Source organism: Mesoplodon mirus, assembly GCF_964341445.2.
Source record: "Mesoplodon mirus genome assembly, chromosome: 7".
Lineage (NCBI taxonomy): Eukaryota > Metazoa > Chordata > Mammalia > Artiodactyla > Ziphiidae > Mesoplodon > Mesoplodon mirus.
Window position 1 is genome coordinate 13,242,981 of NC_138983.1, and position 14,054 is coordinate 13,257,034.

Below are 14,054 nucleotides of genomic sequence, written 5' to 3' on the forward strand. Positions count from 1 at the left end.
AAATCAGAAATAAAGCAGTTGGGAATTTAATAACTGGGGCGGGGTGTTAAATACACTAGGCAAAGGCCTGTTGGCCAGGGTTAGGGTGTAGGGCCACTGAATAGGGGAATTCAGTGTAACCGTGGGTCAACTACAGACAATGGAGACCAGACAACTGTCGGCAGTGTTTTTTCCCACTGAAACATCCAAGAAGAGCAACTCCCCAGGTCAGCACTCCTTCCTGTCACTACATTGTGCACTGAGGCAGAAGGACATCGAAACAAGAGTTAAGGTTCTCTGGGTCAGAAAGAAAGGAAAGCAGGACCATCACCCCATCACCCCTTCCCCAGAGCCACTTCAGGTCGAGCAATGGAGGGTATAAAGCCAGATGCGTGACCGAAGAAATCCACCGGGTTTGAGATTTTCATTGTGCAAAAATTCATCTTCTATCAGTAGGTGGCAGTCATCTTTTTTTTTTTCAATCATACGGCAATCAGCTTTGAGAAGAATAAATGTTTGAAACAGAGGGACCTTAAAGATTGGCTAGTTGACAGTATCTCAATGTGCCATCTTTAGATCCCTGGGGATCCTCAAAGATATTTATCATGATCCATATATTATTTCCCCACACTTTAAAAACCTAAAATATTTCAAGATTGTTCATTCTGTTGTTTAGTTCACACACCTTTTTGGATATTCCAAAGTATGGTCCTTGTAAAGAAGAAAATAATCAAAAGGGACTCTAGTGGAAAGAAGTGTCCTCCAACCTCCCATCACACTTAGAATAAAATGCAAACTCTTAACTACAGCCTATGTGGCCTCTCTGATCTCATAGCCTCTCACACCCTTTACAATGTTCTTGAAGCTGATTCTCCCTTGGAGCCTTTACGTATTGATTCCCTTCTCCAAAAACACTCTGCCCCCAGACCTTCCCAGACTGTGGCCTCAGATGCCACCTCTTCACGGAGTCCATGCCCAACCAACCAATGGAAATTAGCCCCACTCACTCTCCATCACATCACTGGTGAGTTTTCTCCCGGCATTCACCTCAGTTACTGTCAGTCTCCTCCAACTGAAATGTACACTCCACGAGAACAGAAACCACGTCTATGCCTGTGCCTAGAATATTACACACAGTAGGCACTCAATAAATGCCACGGAAGGGAAGAATGAGACTCTCATTTTGGAGAGGAGGCAACCCCTAAGGCCCAGAGAAGGGAAAAACTTGTCCAAGGTCCCACAGCAAGGCCAAGGCCTGTCAGGTCCCAGGAGCCTGATTAACCAGGCCAGTATTCCTTCCACTTATCCTGAAAATTTGCATTTATCAAATGGAGAAGATAAGAACAGCAACCATCGTTTTCATCTCATGAGATAGGTGGACAGATGGGGGATGGGGGGGAGGGGCCTGGCCCCTGTCCTGTCTCCCAGTGACCCAGGTGCTAGTACTCAAAGGAATCCAGTACTCTCCCTCTCCTCACTCCCTACAAGCCGGGGCGGGGGGTGGGGGGGGGGACGGGAAGCCCTGTTGATTCCTTTCCTACTCACCCCCCCTCTCAAACGTTCCATTCCCACCACTGCACTGTACCCTCAAGCCCTCCTCATCTCAGGCCTAAACTTTTCCAGCTCATCTTCCTCCCTCCAGGCCCTGCCCCTCAATCTATGCTATGCATCAGTCCACGTCATCCAGGATGGACCACAAGAGAGGAGAAAAAGGAGGAGTCAGTTGCTAGTTAAGTAGCACAGGGCAACAAACTTTTTTTTTGCCCATTAGTTGGAAAACATTAAACTACATAACCTCATGACCCTAGGATGGCATGCCCTGGCCCTTTGCAATGTGATTATCTCTCTGCCTGGGCATCTATGTGTTGTGTCCTCACCTGGAATCCATTCAATCATCCAACCATCCAACCAAAGGTTGCCTAAGACATGAAAGATCTGGGTCCTGTCCTCAAACTGTTTACAGGAAAGTAAGGGAAATAAGACAGGTCTGTAAAAAAGTACTTGAAGGTAGAAAGTACTGACAACTCGTTTAACAAGCGATTCTCGCACACCTGCATGTGTCAAGCGCTGTGCTAAAGCCCTAGAGCTAAAGCAGACGGGCTCCGAGTCACAGGAGGCCATGGCGGAGGGAGAGAGGAGGACAGACGGAGGATGCCCTCGGGCAGGTACCACTCACTGAGGGCATACATGAAGGTGAAGAGTGTCTGTGCATCTCAACCTGTGTCCTTTACAGTCCGAGACTCAGTAAACTTTGAGTGGCTGATAGTCACTACACAGGACAACGTGTCAAAGAGCTCTGAGTTCTACAGATGAAAGTTCGAGAATCATGGTCGTGGCAAAAAGGTACGTTTCCAAAGATTAAAATCATATGCCCAGAGCACTGACTCTGCCAGGCACTGTCCCAAGTGCTTTCAGATATTAACTCACTGAATCCTCCAAACTTTACTAAAAGGGAGGCACGGGTCCCTACTGGGCTGGTGAGCTACAGCACCTGGATCTGAACCCAGAGAGTCTGTGGCCTAAACCACTAGGCACACTACCTTCCAGGGTAAAGCAACTGGCGAGAAATGTACCAGGACTTAGGGAAGGTTTAAAAATTAATTTCAAGAGATATTATCAGTGTGCTTCTTTGACAAATCCAGGTACAGTTTCTCCTGGCAACCCTCCCAAAGAAGGCCCTATGTGCCAGGCATACACACCAGCTGGTATCTTTTTGGGGCTCATCATGTAATAGGAGCCAGAGGGATACACACTACATCACATGGCTTCATGTCTTTTTGGCCTCACTCCCCCTTCTGTTCCCTCATCTTGACCTCACTAGGCCTGGACTTCCCAAATAAAGCATTAGCAGTTTAATCCTTGCCTTAGGACCCAGGGGACCTAAAGGATGCAGACTAAAACGAAGGACAAGAGCACCTAAGAGAAGTCTGCAAGGGGTCTCTTGGGGAAGAGCTTCCTCACTAATAAAAAGGAATTAGATGGAAGGAAACACCATCCTGCTTCGCTGGACTTCAGCAGATCTACCCATGATGCCTGGAGCCGCTGCAGCCACTATGTGACAAGGAGGGAAGAATCCACCCACCTGCTGAGGATGGCTGATGAGGGGAATGAGAGAAAACACCTGGATCCTTGCACTGCCAAGTCAAGCAATTTTAGACTCTTTCTACCTCCAGACTTCTTGCCTGGGGAGATGCAATACCCCTTATTATTTAATTACTCTTGTTTGGGTTGTCTAAGATTTGCAACCAAAAGAACACTATTTGACACAACAGCAACCACAAAGCGAGGTGACTAATTTTCACATTTTTATAGATTAAAAAAAAGTGAAAGGTCAGTGATCTGTCATCAAGGGTTACAGAGCTGGTCAGTGAGAGGTAAAGCCAGGAGGCAAGTCCTGGTCTGCCAGGCCCCCAAACTCTTCCACTGACCACAGGGGGGGGGAAAAGAGCCTTGCAAACAACACCCTACAAGTTAACTGGCATGGAGGATGCCTCATAAGTACTTTTTAAAAGAATACAATCAACAGAAAGCTCATCTTCCTGAAGTTAGCTCAGAGCCTAGTTGTGCCTGGGGGTGAAATGGGAGAAAATTTCCGCAGATTCATACACTGAGCATCAGAGTTAACTAACTGCAGAAAAGGGAAGTTGGGGACAACTTTTCAGCAGTGACAGCTAAACATGGTGATGAGAATTATCTCAGCTTCTTCCCCTTCTAAGAGGACCCCAAAAGGCACTGGTAGTTGTTCACCGAGAAGGATTCCACAAAAATCGTCCTGCTTCCAAGTGCCTTCCCTCACCTGGTCCCTCACCCAGACTCCAAATCCAGGTAGGGAAAGAAGCAAGCATTCCGCAGGTTCCAACCCATTTAATCCTCACAACTCTGTGAAACAAGAACAATCATCCCCATTTTACAGATGAGGACGCTGAGGTCAGAGTAGACCTTAGGTCACAGAGCTAAGAAATTTCCCAACTGGCTATTATGAACTCGTCCCAGGCACAGGAGGGAGAAGTACTTCAGGGTGGAGAAAAACCAGCACTTTCCGCTCTCTACCTCCCTCTAGGCAGAAATTAAACCAGATAAAGTATGCAGAGCCAGGCCCAAGAGCTAGGGGCACATCTAGCTCCCAGCCTTCTCCCTCTTGGTTTCAACAGGCCCAGCAATCAGAGGTTATGAATGAGCTCACCCTGTCTAAGCCTCAGGGGACACCAGAAGCCACAGCCCCTGTGCCCAAACTGCAACAGGGGACAGTGATTGCATCAAAGATGGTGGAGGTCAACTGCAGCACGATTCGCAATGGCTAAAAGGTGGAAACAACCTAACAGCAGATTAACAGAATGTGGTATACACATACAATGGAATACTATTCAGCCATAAGAAGGAATGAAACTCTGATACATGCTACAATGTGGATGAACCGCAAAAACATTATGCTAAATGAAAGAAGGCAGACACAGAAGTACACATAGTGTCATTCCATTTACATGAAATGTCCAGAATAAGGAAATCTATAGAAACAGAAGGCAGACTAGTGGTTGCCAGGGGCTAGGAAGAGGGGAAAGGGAGAGTGATTGTGAACGGGTAGTGGATTTTCTTTGGGGTGATAAAAATGTTCTGAAACTAGACAGAGCTGGTGGTTACACAACACTGTGACTGTCCTAAATGCTACTGAACTGTACACTTTACAATGGTTAATTTTATGTTGTGTGAATTCCACTTCAATTTTTTTAAAAAAAAATGATACTACGTAGGTGACTGATTATTATCAAGCTCAGCCATTGGGAGGGAGGAGGGAAAGGAAGCTTCCGGAAGGAAGAGGTTGGGGTGGGAGCGTGGGGAGGAGAAGAGGAAGGTAATAAATAGAGAGGTTTTGAAAGGTGGATTTGACAGCCGAAGAAGGGGGAATGAACCCCCCACCCCGAACTGGACATCAGAAAACATCGGGTGGGCAGAACAGCCTTACCAGAAGCACTGTGGGGACCTCCACTTCCGAATGCATTCTGAGGATAAAAAGGAAGGAACTCAAGTTGACTGAGCACCTACTGTGTGCCAGGCGCTGAGCTGGGCTTTCTACAGACCTTGTCTGAGCACAGACTCATGGGATCTTGGGCTCTGGAACTAGACCACCTGGGGGAAATCATTCAGTGCCACCATTTACTTGCTGTGTGACTTTGGGCAGGTAGCTTAACCTCTCTGTCCCTCGGTGTCTACATCTATAAACAAGGATGATAATCATACCTGCTTTGTTATAGTGAATATGAAATTAAATGATCTTTTTAAGCTACGACCATCATCATCACCTTTGAATCTTCACAGCAACTCTGCAAGGTATTTTTATCTCCATTTTACAGATGACAACACCAAAGCTCAGATCCTACTGATAAAACCAACGGGCAATCTGAAACTCATACTTTCCAAGTGTATAAATAGTTGAACAATAACTCAGTTACAGAGGTGGGCACTGAGGCACAGAGACAGTAAGTGGCTTACCCAAGGACATACAGCCAGCGAGGAAGCACCAGAAACAGAATCCAGGTCTTAACCTCAACCATTCTAGCCAAGATTCCCCAAAGCCTTCTCTCCTGGGATGCAGACCCAGATGGAGTACTCATAGCTTACCCATCTTCTCGCTACCACCCCGCAAAGTCACCCACACAGGTGGCTCAAGGCTTCTGCAGGCCCCATAACTGGGCAAAAGGAGCAAACACTGAGAAGAGAGATTAAGCTCACTGTCTTAGGAGGAAGACATGCCAACATACGAAAAAAGAATATAATACTGTCTTCAGTTCTGCCAAGGACTTCCCGTTACCTAGATACCCCAGGCACAGCAGACAATGGTCCACCCACTGGTCGACCAGATGGCCAGGCATTAACTATGCCCAAGATCACCCAACACTGCACAGCAGTCTTCTTCTTTTCTAAGGAGCAGAGACCCTCACTGTCAAGACTTCCAGCCTTGTTTATCACTCCCCTCCCCCAGGGATGAGTTTCTGTTTCACAGAAACTGCTGATGAGCCAAAGTTCTCCCTCCCCCTCTTTGGGAACCACCCCCATTCCTGAGACTGTGGTTCCAGTCACAGGAATCTTCCTCCAGGCCCAGAGAAGAGAAAACTGCTAACACTGCCCTCAATGCCATCGCAACTCGGGCAAAGCTACAAGTCATTACATCAGTGGTCCACTTTGAACACTACTAGATGCGCACCAGAACAGACTTGTACATATTCTCTTCCCAAGTACCTCTGTGACTGCCCGTTACACGTGTTTCCCAGTCCATAAACTCTGGAATAACCTGACTCCTCCCTCCCTTCGCCCTTCGTGGGTACACTCAGTGGTCATGTCCTAAAGATGCTTCCCTGTACAATGCACTTGGACTTCCCACTGCTGTCGTGTGGCCACCCTAAACCAAGACCTCATAACCCTCAGCCCTAACTAACAGAAAACAGCCTCGTTCTTGGGCTGATACAGACAGACCATTTCCATTTTTATATCTTGAAGCTCTTAATACACACACCAAAAAAAAGTAAGGGGACTTCCCGGGCGCTTCAGTGGTTAGGACTCCCTGCTTCCACTGCAGGGGGCCCGGGTTCGATCCCCGGTGAGGGAACTAAGATCCCACAAGCTGCGTGGCGTGGCCGGAAAAAAAAATTTTTTTTTAAATTACTAGCATGTGATCATTCAAAAAAAAAAATTTTTTTTTTTAATTAAGAAGTGCCAGGGCCTCCCTGGTGGCGCAGTGGTTGAGAGTCCGCCTGCCGATGCAGGGGATACGGGTTCGTGCCCCGGTCTGGGAGGATCCCATATGCCGCGGAGCGGCTGGGCCCGTGAGCCATGGCCGCTGAGCCTGCGCATCCGGAGCCTGTGCTCCGCAACGGGAGAGGCCACAACAGTGAGAGGCCCGCGTACGGAAAAAAAAAAAAAAAAAAAAAAAAAGAAGTGCCAGAAGAGGGTTATATCTGCTGCAGTATATTTTTGTTTCAGTCCTGTCAAAGTATTGCTGCAACTCTACCTAAAATTCCTCATTTGAATATAAAAGGCCAAAAGCTAAACTGACACCCTTTGTGAATAGCAGGCCCCATTCCTTCATCCACATACCTGGTTGCCTCTCTTCTAGTCTCTCCCTTCAATGCACAGTGGAAAATTAAAATAGAACTGCTAGATTACTCTTTCTAAAACGTGCTAGTATTCTTCAGGATCCTGGCAGGGGCAGAGGACACACTCTACCAGTGTAACTGAGGAGAGTTTTAAAAGGGTCTGTTTACAAGGGTGTGGGTGGGGCTAAGGGAAACCGGCAAGAGCTGGGCCAGAACCCTAGAGGCAGGAGCAGTGGGACAGGACAAGGGAACAGGCTGAGGGGCTGCCTCCCCCCATCTCCACTGGGGGCTTCCTGCTGCTGGACTGGCCCAGTGGGCAGCTGCAGGTCAAGGGCACCTGCTGGTGTAGACCGCAGAGGGCAGCTTCCTCCCAGTGGGCAGAGCAGGGTGGAGGTAGGGGGCAGGGGTCTGCAGGGGCACATGGAAGAGCCACAGCACAGAGCTCATGTCACATCACTGCAGAGCCTGTGAATCCTGTAGGCACGGCCCAACAGGGTAATCAAGGACATATATACACTACCAAACGTAAGGCAGATAGCTAGTGGGAAGCAGCCGCATAGCACAGGGAGATCAGCTCGGTGCTTTGTGACCGCCTGGAGGGGTGGGATAGGGAGGGTGGGAGGGAGGGAGACGCAAGAGGGAGGGGATATGGGGACATATGTATATGTATAACTGATTCACTTTGTTATAAAGCAGAAACTAACACACCATTGTGTTATACTCCAATAAAGTATAAAGTATAAAGCAATTATACTCCAATAAAGACGTAAAAAAACAAAAAGAGGGTTAGGTTCCACTTCTCCTGATGCTTGTGAGCTCAGGAACTTGGGTCTCACCAAGCCATCCATTTCATCAAGTATAAAATGGCGGAAGGATATAGGCAATACAGACCCCACGTCTGAGTTCTCTTGGGGCTCTAACAAAACAAGGTTCCTATGTTCCCAGCCTCACAGCCTTCCTCCTGCCTCACTGAACCTCTGAAGTGGCCACCCGTCAGCTCACCTGATGACTTTCTGAGACCACTACCAGCCCCAAGAGCTCTCCAGGCTCTGAGGCCCTTTCAGTCCAAGCCACTCGTGCCTTTTCCTGCGGTCCTGCACTGCGCCAGGCCCTGGGCTGGATGCCAAAGGTACCAGGGCACATAAGGTGGTTCTGACTCACCAAGAGCCAGGGGCAAGAGAAGCACCGAAGACAATGACAGCGCAGCGCAGAGCCGGAGCCAGGAGCCAGCCAGCTGGAGAAGCAGGGGGTGCCAAGTACCCCGTGAGTTTGCGGGACAGAGAGGGAGGGGCGCGGGTGGTTTGAGAGTGATCCTGTGCGGGTACTTAATGCGAATGGATTCTACTTGTAATCATACTGATTGAGCCCTTAACTGTGGGCCAATCACCGTACTACGGGTGTTATATTCATCAACTCCTTTAGGCCTTAACGACACGGACCCGCGAGGCAGGAACTGCGTTGATCCCTATTTTACAGATGAAGAAACTAATAAGCCTTCGAAAAGTTAAATCCCTGACCCAGAATCCTACAGCTAGGAAGTCTAAGCTTCCGGCCCAGGTCTGCCTGACTGAAGCTCTTGACTTTAACCGCTCCCAGGAGCGCTAAGCTGGCTCGGACGCTGGACAAACTTCAGCTGAGACCACGGAACCCAAAGGAACTTCCGGGGCTGCCCGTCACAAACCCCTGCCTGACATGGGCCCTGGGGACAGGTTCCATCCACCCATTAACACTGACCGAATTAAGGAGGCTTCTGCACTATTCTCAAAAGGAACAGAGTTTGAGGGTAAATTCACAGAGCCTGGATTTTAGCAAGTGACAAAGCTTAAGGTTTTCTATTATACACGTTTGGTTTTTAGGGTTGGGTAATAAGTGACTGAATAACAGAATGGGTAACAATAGATTCTTTATCCTTCTAAAACCAAGCCCACCCACCGTATGACAATAGTTATTTTTAACCACTGACATAATTAAACAAAACATGAACCGCTTCAAGAGATTTTTAAAATCAAATAGCATTTTATGCGGTGCATGCACAAATCTCAGTTCTGAAAGGCCTTCCTTCTTCCTTCCATTTATCTCCTATGTGAAAATTACCCAACAGCTCCCTTTAAAACTGGTCTAAAAAGGTAAATCATTGATCACGAAAACGGTAGAAAGGCCGGGCACTCCCTCTGAACCCAGAAGCCAGGCAATAAACATCTTTATGGGAAACTTTCCAGAAGACAGGTGTGGCATTGTGGGGCAGCCTGAATGCCTGGCATCCACTTCCACCCTAGAGTCCACAGGCAGGGAATAGGCAGACCAATAGGCAGCATGGCAAGCAGTACCTACAGCATGAGACACTGGGCCAAGCAAGGTGAGAATGGGCTGGCTGACCCTGCCTCATTTGCAGAGTCATATGACTCTCTGAACTTGACACTGTCATCAAAAGGGACTGTGGAGGGGCTTCCCTGGTGGCACAGTGGTTGAGAGTCCGCCTGCTGATGCAGGGGACACGGGTTCGTGCCCTGGTCCGGGAAGATCCCACATGTCGCAGAGCGGCTGGGCCCGTGAGCCATGGCCGCTGAGCCTGCACGTCCGGAGCCTGTGCTCCGCAGCGGGAGAGGCCACAGCAGTGAGAGGCCCACGTACTGCAAAAAAAAAAAAAAAAAATAGGGACCGTGGAGAAGGGTCAGCCTAATCCCTAATTTTGTGCCCCCAAAAAGCCAGGTGAGGCTTTGACAGAAGGAATGAGCAACAATGACCCTGCAAAGACCAGCTGGCTCATCTCTTGCCTCTTGGGGCAGTTGAAGGCATGATGAACATTTCCCTTTCAAATGCAGAGGAAAAAGTAACCAGAGGGGCTATTTTGGTGAGGCTATGTGAACTTTGAGATGCAGAGCTGAGGATGACCTTGGAAATCCCAGGCCAGAAGTTTCCATGGGTATTATTAGCAGCAGAACTATTTTTTTCAAAAAGAGTCTTATGAAGACCTATATGCATAGAGTTCCACATATCATATATATCTATGTAGGTATGTCTATCTGCATATATGTACACTTGAATAAAAGCAATCTTTTCATTATACATTTAAAGTTCAAGTTACCTTGTTCTTATTTTCAATGTAATAGATGCATGAACAAGTTAAGACACTGGTGTTCTCCAACGTATTAAAACTTGGTGTAACACATATTTGGGCAAGTGTTTTCATTACAATTTCACACAGCCAAATTGGAAGGGGTTGGAGAGGGGGCGTGTTTTCTATGAAACTCACAGGAAACACTTATGAAACCCCCAATGCACCTCAAGGAACACAGTTTGTAAAATAGTGATCGACCTCCCCTTTGACTTCATGAAGGAAGAAAGTCAGTGCCAGAGTGGTTCAGCAACTCAACCCAGATCACCCAGCCCTGAGACTAAAGCACAAATTCATGGGCTCCCCAGCAGGGCTCACCTCCCCATCTCATGAGAGAATCAGAGTTGGCAGAACCCAGGCCCCTCTCGGAACCTTTTCTCCACATCATACGATAAATCTGAGGGTCCTAAACTGAAGCTCCACTGTCCAAATCTAGCCCACTGACATGTTTTATTTATTCCACAGCGTTGTTGTTTTTTTTAATATACCTCCATTAGAACACTGTCCTATTTTCCCCACTGTATTTTTTTCCAACTTTTTTGAGATATAACTGACAAATAGATCTTTATAGTATAAAACATGATGCTTTGCCACAGTGTTTCTTAAAATCTTAAGCAAATATTTTAAAATTAGGAGACAGCATTTTGTAAATCCTGATTTTCAGCTTCTCAGAAAAAAGCAGAAGAAGAAGAGGAGGAAGGGGGAGGGGGAGGGGGAGGGGAGGGAGGGGGAGGGGGAGGACCTGGAGACATTTAAGCAGCGAGTTGGATCTGAGCATCAGCTCCCCCTTTCCATGGGTAAATGCTTAGAGCTCACCAGCACTCCCTAGTATTGTCACCTCAACACTGAGGACAAATGGCAGTTGCCAAGCAACATGGCACCCACACTGTTCATTTTCTCTATCAAACATGAGCATATAAAAGATCGAGAGGCACTGTGACTTCATTATTTGGCCTATTCCATTTATTTATGTTCCCAACAGACCCTGACACCATTTGAGTTTCTGACCATTGACTGAAGTGCAGTTTGCAAAATTTGTGGGCTGCAATTATTAACGAATGTTTATAACAAATGTTTAAGCTTCTCTCTTAGGAAGAGACCTCCGGCCAACGTCAGATGTGAATACTGTACAGAATGTGAATATGAAGTGGACCATTTTGCCTGTCCCTGAATTCTCCGCTCATCCCCTGACCTGCTCCCCCATGCTACCACCACCCCCAAAAAGGAGCAAAACCAGGGTAGAGAGCTCTGATCTTTCAGTTGATGGTGAAAGTCAAGATTTTCACTTCCTACTCTTGAATCTGAATAAAACCACTCCATAAATCCCACAAAGTCCCTCCTGCACGGCCCATCCACCTTAGAGTACGGATAAAAACCGCTAAGAGCCACCTTTTACCAAGTGCCTTCTATGTTCAGGGCCAGCTGGTCACAGAATCCTCCCCTTCCCCACGCCACCCCCAGCTGGGTGCACCCACAGCCCATGCCTTCCCAGCAACCCAGTCCCCCACCCCTCTCCGCCTTCCTCCCGGAGGAGGACTGAACATCAGGACTCGAGGTGCCAGCTTTGCGAGCTCTGCCTTCAACTGACCACAAAAGCTAAAGGATCTCTCATTAGCTATGAACGCCTGCCAAAAAGTCAATGGTAGATTCTATCTCTGAGGCCACAAGGGCCAGCAGTGATTGCAACAGAAGCTCTCCACGCCCTCTGAGAAATCATCCTGGAGTAACCTTATGTTCTTCCAAGGTTTGAGGACAGAGGTTCCCACAAGCGAAACCACCACGCCACTGATTCCCACTGCACTGGGGAAGAGAGGAAGACAGAGAATGGGCTGGGGTGGAAAACCAGCAGGGCCTGAAGTCAGCTCTGGATCTGAATCCTAGTACTGCCACTAATTAGCAAGGAGTCTGAGGCCAGTGTCCTCACTTCTTGAGCTCTTTCACCTGTAAGTTATCATCTACTCTGTAGGCCCGATGTGGGGATTAAGTGGCACATAGTAGGTGCTCCATAAACAGCAGCAAACATCAGTCGTCAGGTGGGAGAGCACAGGGGCTAAGACACTCTGGAGTCCAGCCCTACCAACTGCATTCACCTGAGTCAGCTTCTCATCCTCTTTCAGCAACTATAATAACTACCTACCTGAGCAAGGGTGGGGCAAAAGAGGGCTAAGTACGTAACCTGAGAGAGGGGTACCTGGAGTTCATTTGTGTGTGTTTGATAACTCTCACCATAACTTAAAAAATCAATGGTTTAAACAGTATTTACCTCACAGGATTCCTGTGACAAGTCTTAAATGATATAATCCATGCGAAGCACTTAACATACAGGGGGTGCACAATAAATATTAGCTAGTATTACCATTATCACCACTAGCAAGAGCTGGGACAGGAGGGTTCAAGGGGTGAAGCATGGGGAGGGGTGAGCTGTCACAACAAAGACTAAGAAAAAGCAGAACCAGGAGGTATTTCTGCTAACGCAGAAGCAAGAACAGCAGAGAAAGGCAAGACAGCATCTTGTTTTGTTTTGGTTTTTTTTTTGTAGGAGTTTATTAATTAATTTATTTATTTTTGGCTGTGCCGGGTCTTCGTTTCTGTGCGAGGGCTTTCTCTAGTTGTGGCAAGCGGGGGCCACCCTTCATCGCCGTGCGCGGGCCTCTCACTGTCGCGGCCTCTCTTGTTGTGGAGCACAGGTCCAGGCGCGCAGGCTCAGTAGTTGTGGCTCACGGGCCCAGTTGCTCCGAGGCATGTGGGATCCTCCCAGACCAGGGCTCGAACCCGTGTCCCCTGCATTAGCAGGCAGATTCTCAACCACTGCGCCACCAGGGAAGCCCCAAGACAGCATCTTGGATTCTGCTGCATGTTAAGAGGAACTTGGGCTGAAATTCTCAGACTGGCTGCATTCTCGTCTCTTGTGACCCATCACAGCCAGAGCTGCACTGAGGCCATCCTGCATCCGCCAGAGGAGAAAGATGTGCTCAGCAAACCCACCATCAACCCCACTCCCCTCACTGCCAGCAAGATGAGAGCTCAGGACCCAGGCCTGGCTCCTTCCCATTGGCCACGACAGTCTCAGGGTGGCCTCAACAACCAGTGGTCGTAGTAACAGGTCAGCTCTTATACAGATTTTTCTGCCTACAATATTCTCTTTCGATTAAAAAGTGCATCGCTGGGACACCCAGACAACTGTTCTCCAATCAGCTTTTTTTTTTTGCGGTACGCGGGCCTCTCACTGCTGTGGCCTCTCCCAGTGCGGGGCACAGGCTCCGGACGCGCAGGCCCAGCGGCCACGGCTCACAGGCCCAGCCGCTCCACGGCATGTGGGATCCTCCCGGACCGGGGCACGAACCCGTGTCTCCTGCATCGACAGGCGGACTCTCAACCACTGCGCCACCAGGGAAGCCCTCCAATCAGCTTTTAACAATAACCTAAATACAACCACCACCAAAAAAAAAAAAAAATGTTTTTTTCAAGGCAAGGTCATACCATCGTCCTCTCTAAGAGACAGACCTTGGATAAAGCGGTACCTGGGTAAATCAGCCAGGGCAGGTACTATTAAGCCAGTGATGTCACAAAGTAAACACTTTTATTTGATATCCAAGCAATGAAAAGAGAATGCAGAATCATAAAATTATCAGCAGAGCCTGTCCACGACAGGTGAGGACAGCAATGCAAGGCAACAGGTGATTTTCAACATCTCCTAAAGCCTAACGAATGCCCTAAATCAGAGGTTGGCAAACTATTTCAGTAAAAGGCCAGACAGTATATATTTTAGGTTTTGCAGGTCTTACAGCTCCGCTGTTGTAATTTGAGATCAGCCACAGACAATGAGTACACTAACGACCATGGCTGTGTTCCAATAAAACTTTATTTATGAG

At 48.0% G+C, this 14,054-nt stretch overlaps 1 protein-coding gene across 2 annotated transcripts in view; it reads right to left on the reverse strand.

Moving 5' to 3' along the window:
* PTPRJ (protein tyrosine phosphatase receptor type J) overlaps window positions 1-14,054 on the reverse strand; it is a 185,167-nt gene that overhangs the window by 58,916 nt on the left and 112,197 nt on the right. The window lies entirely within an intron of this gene.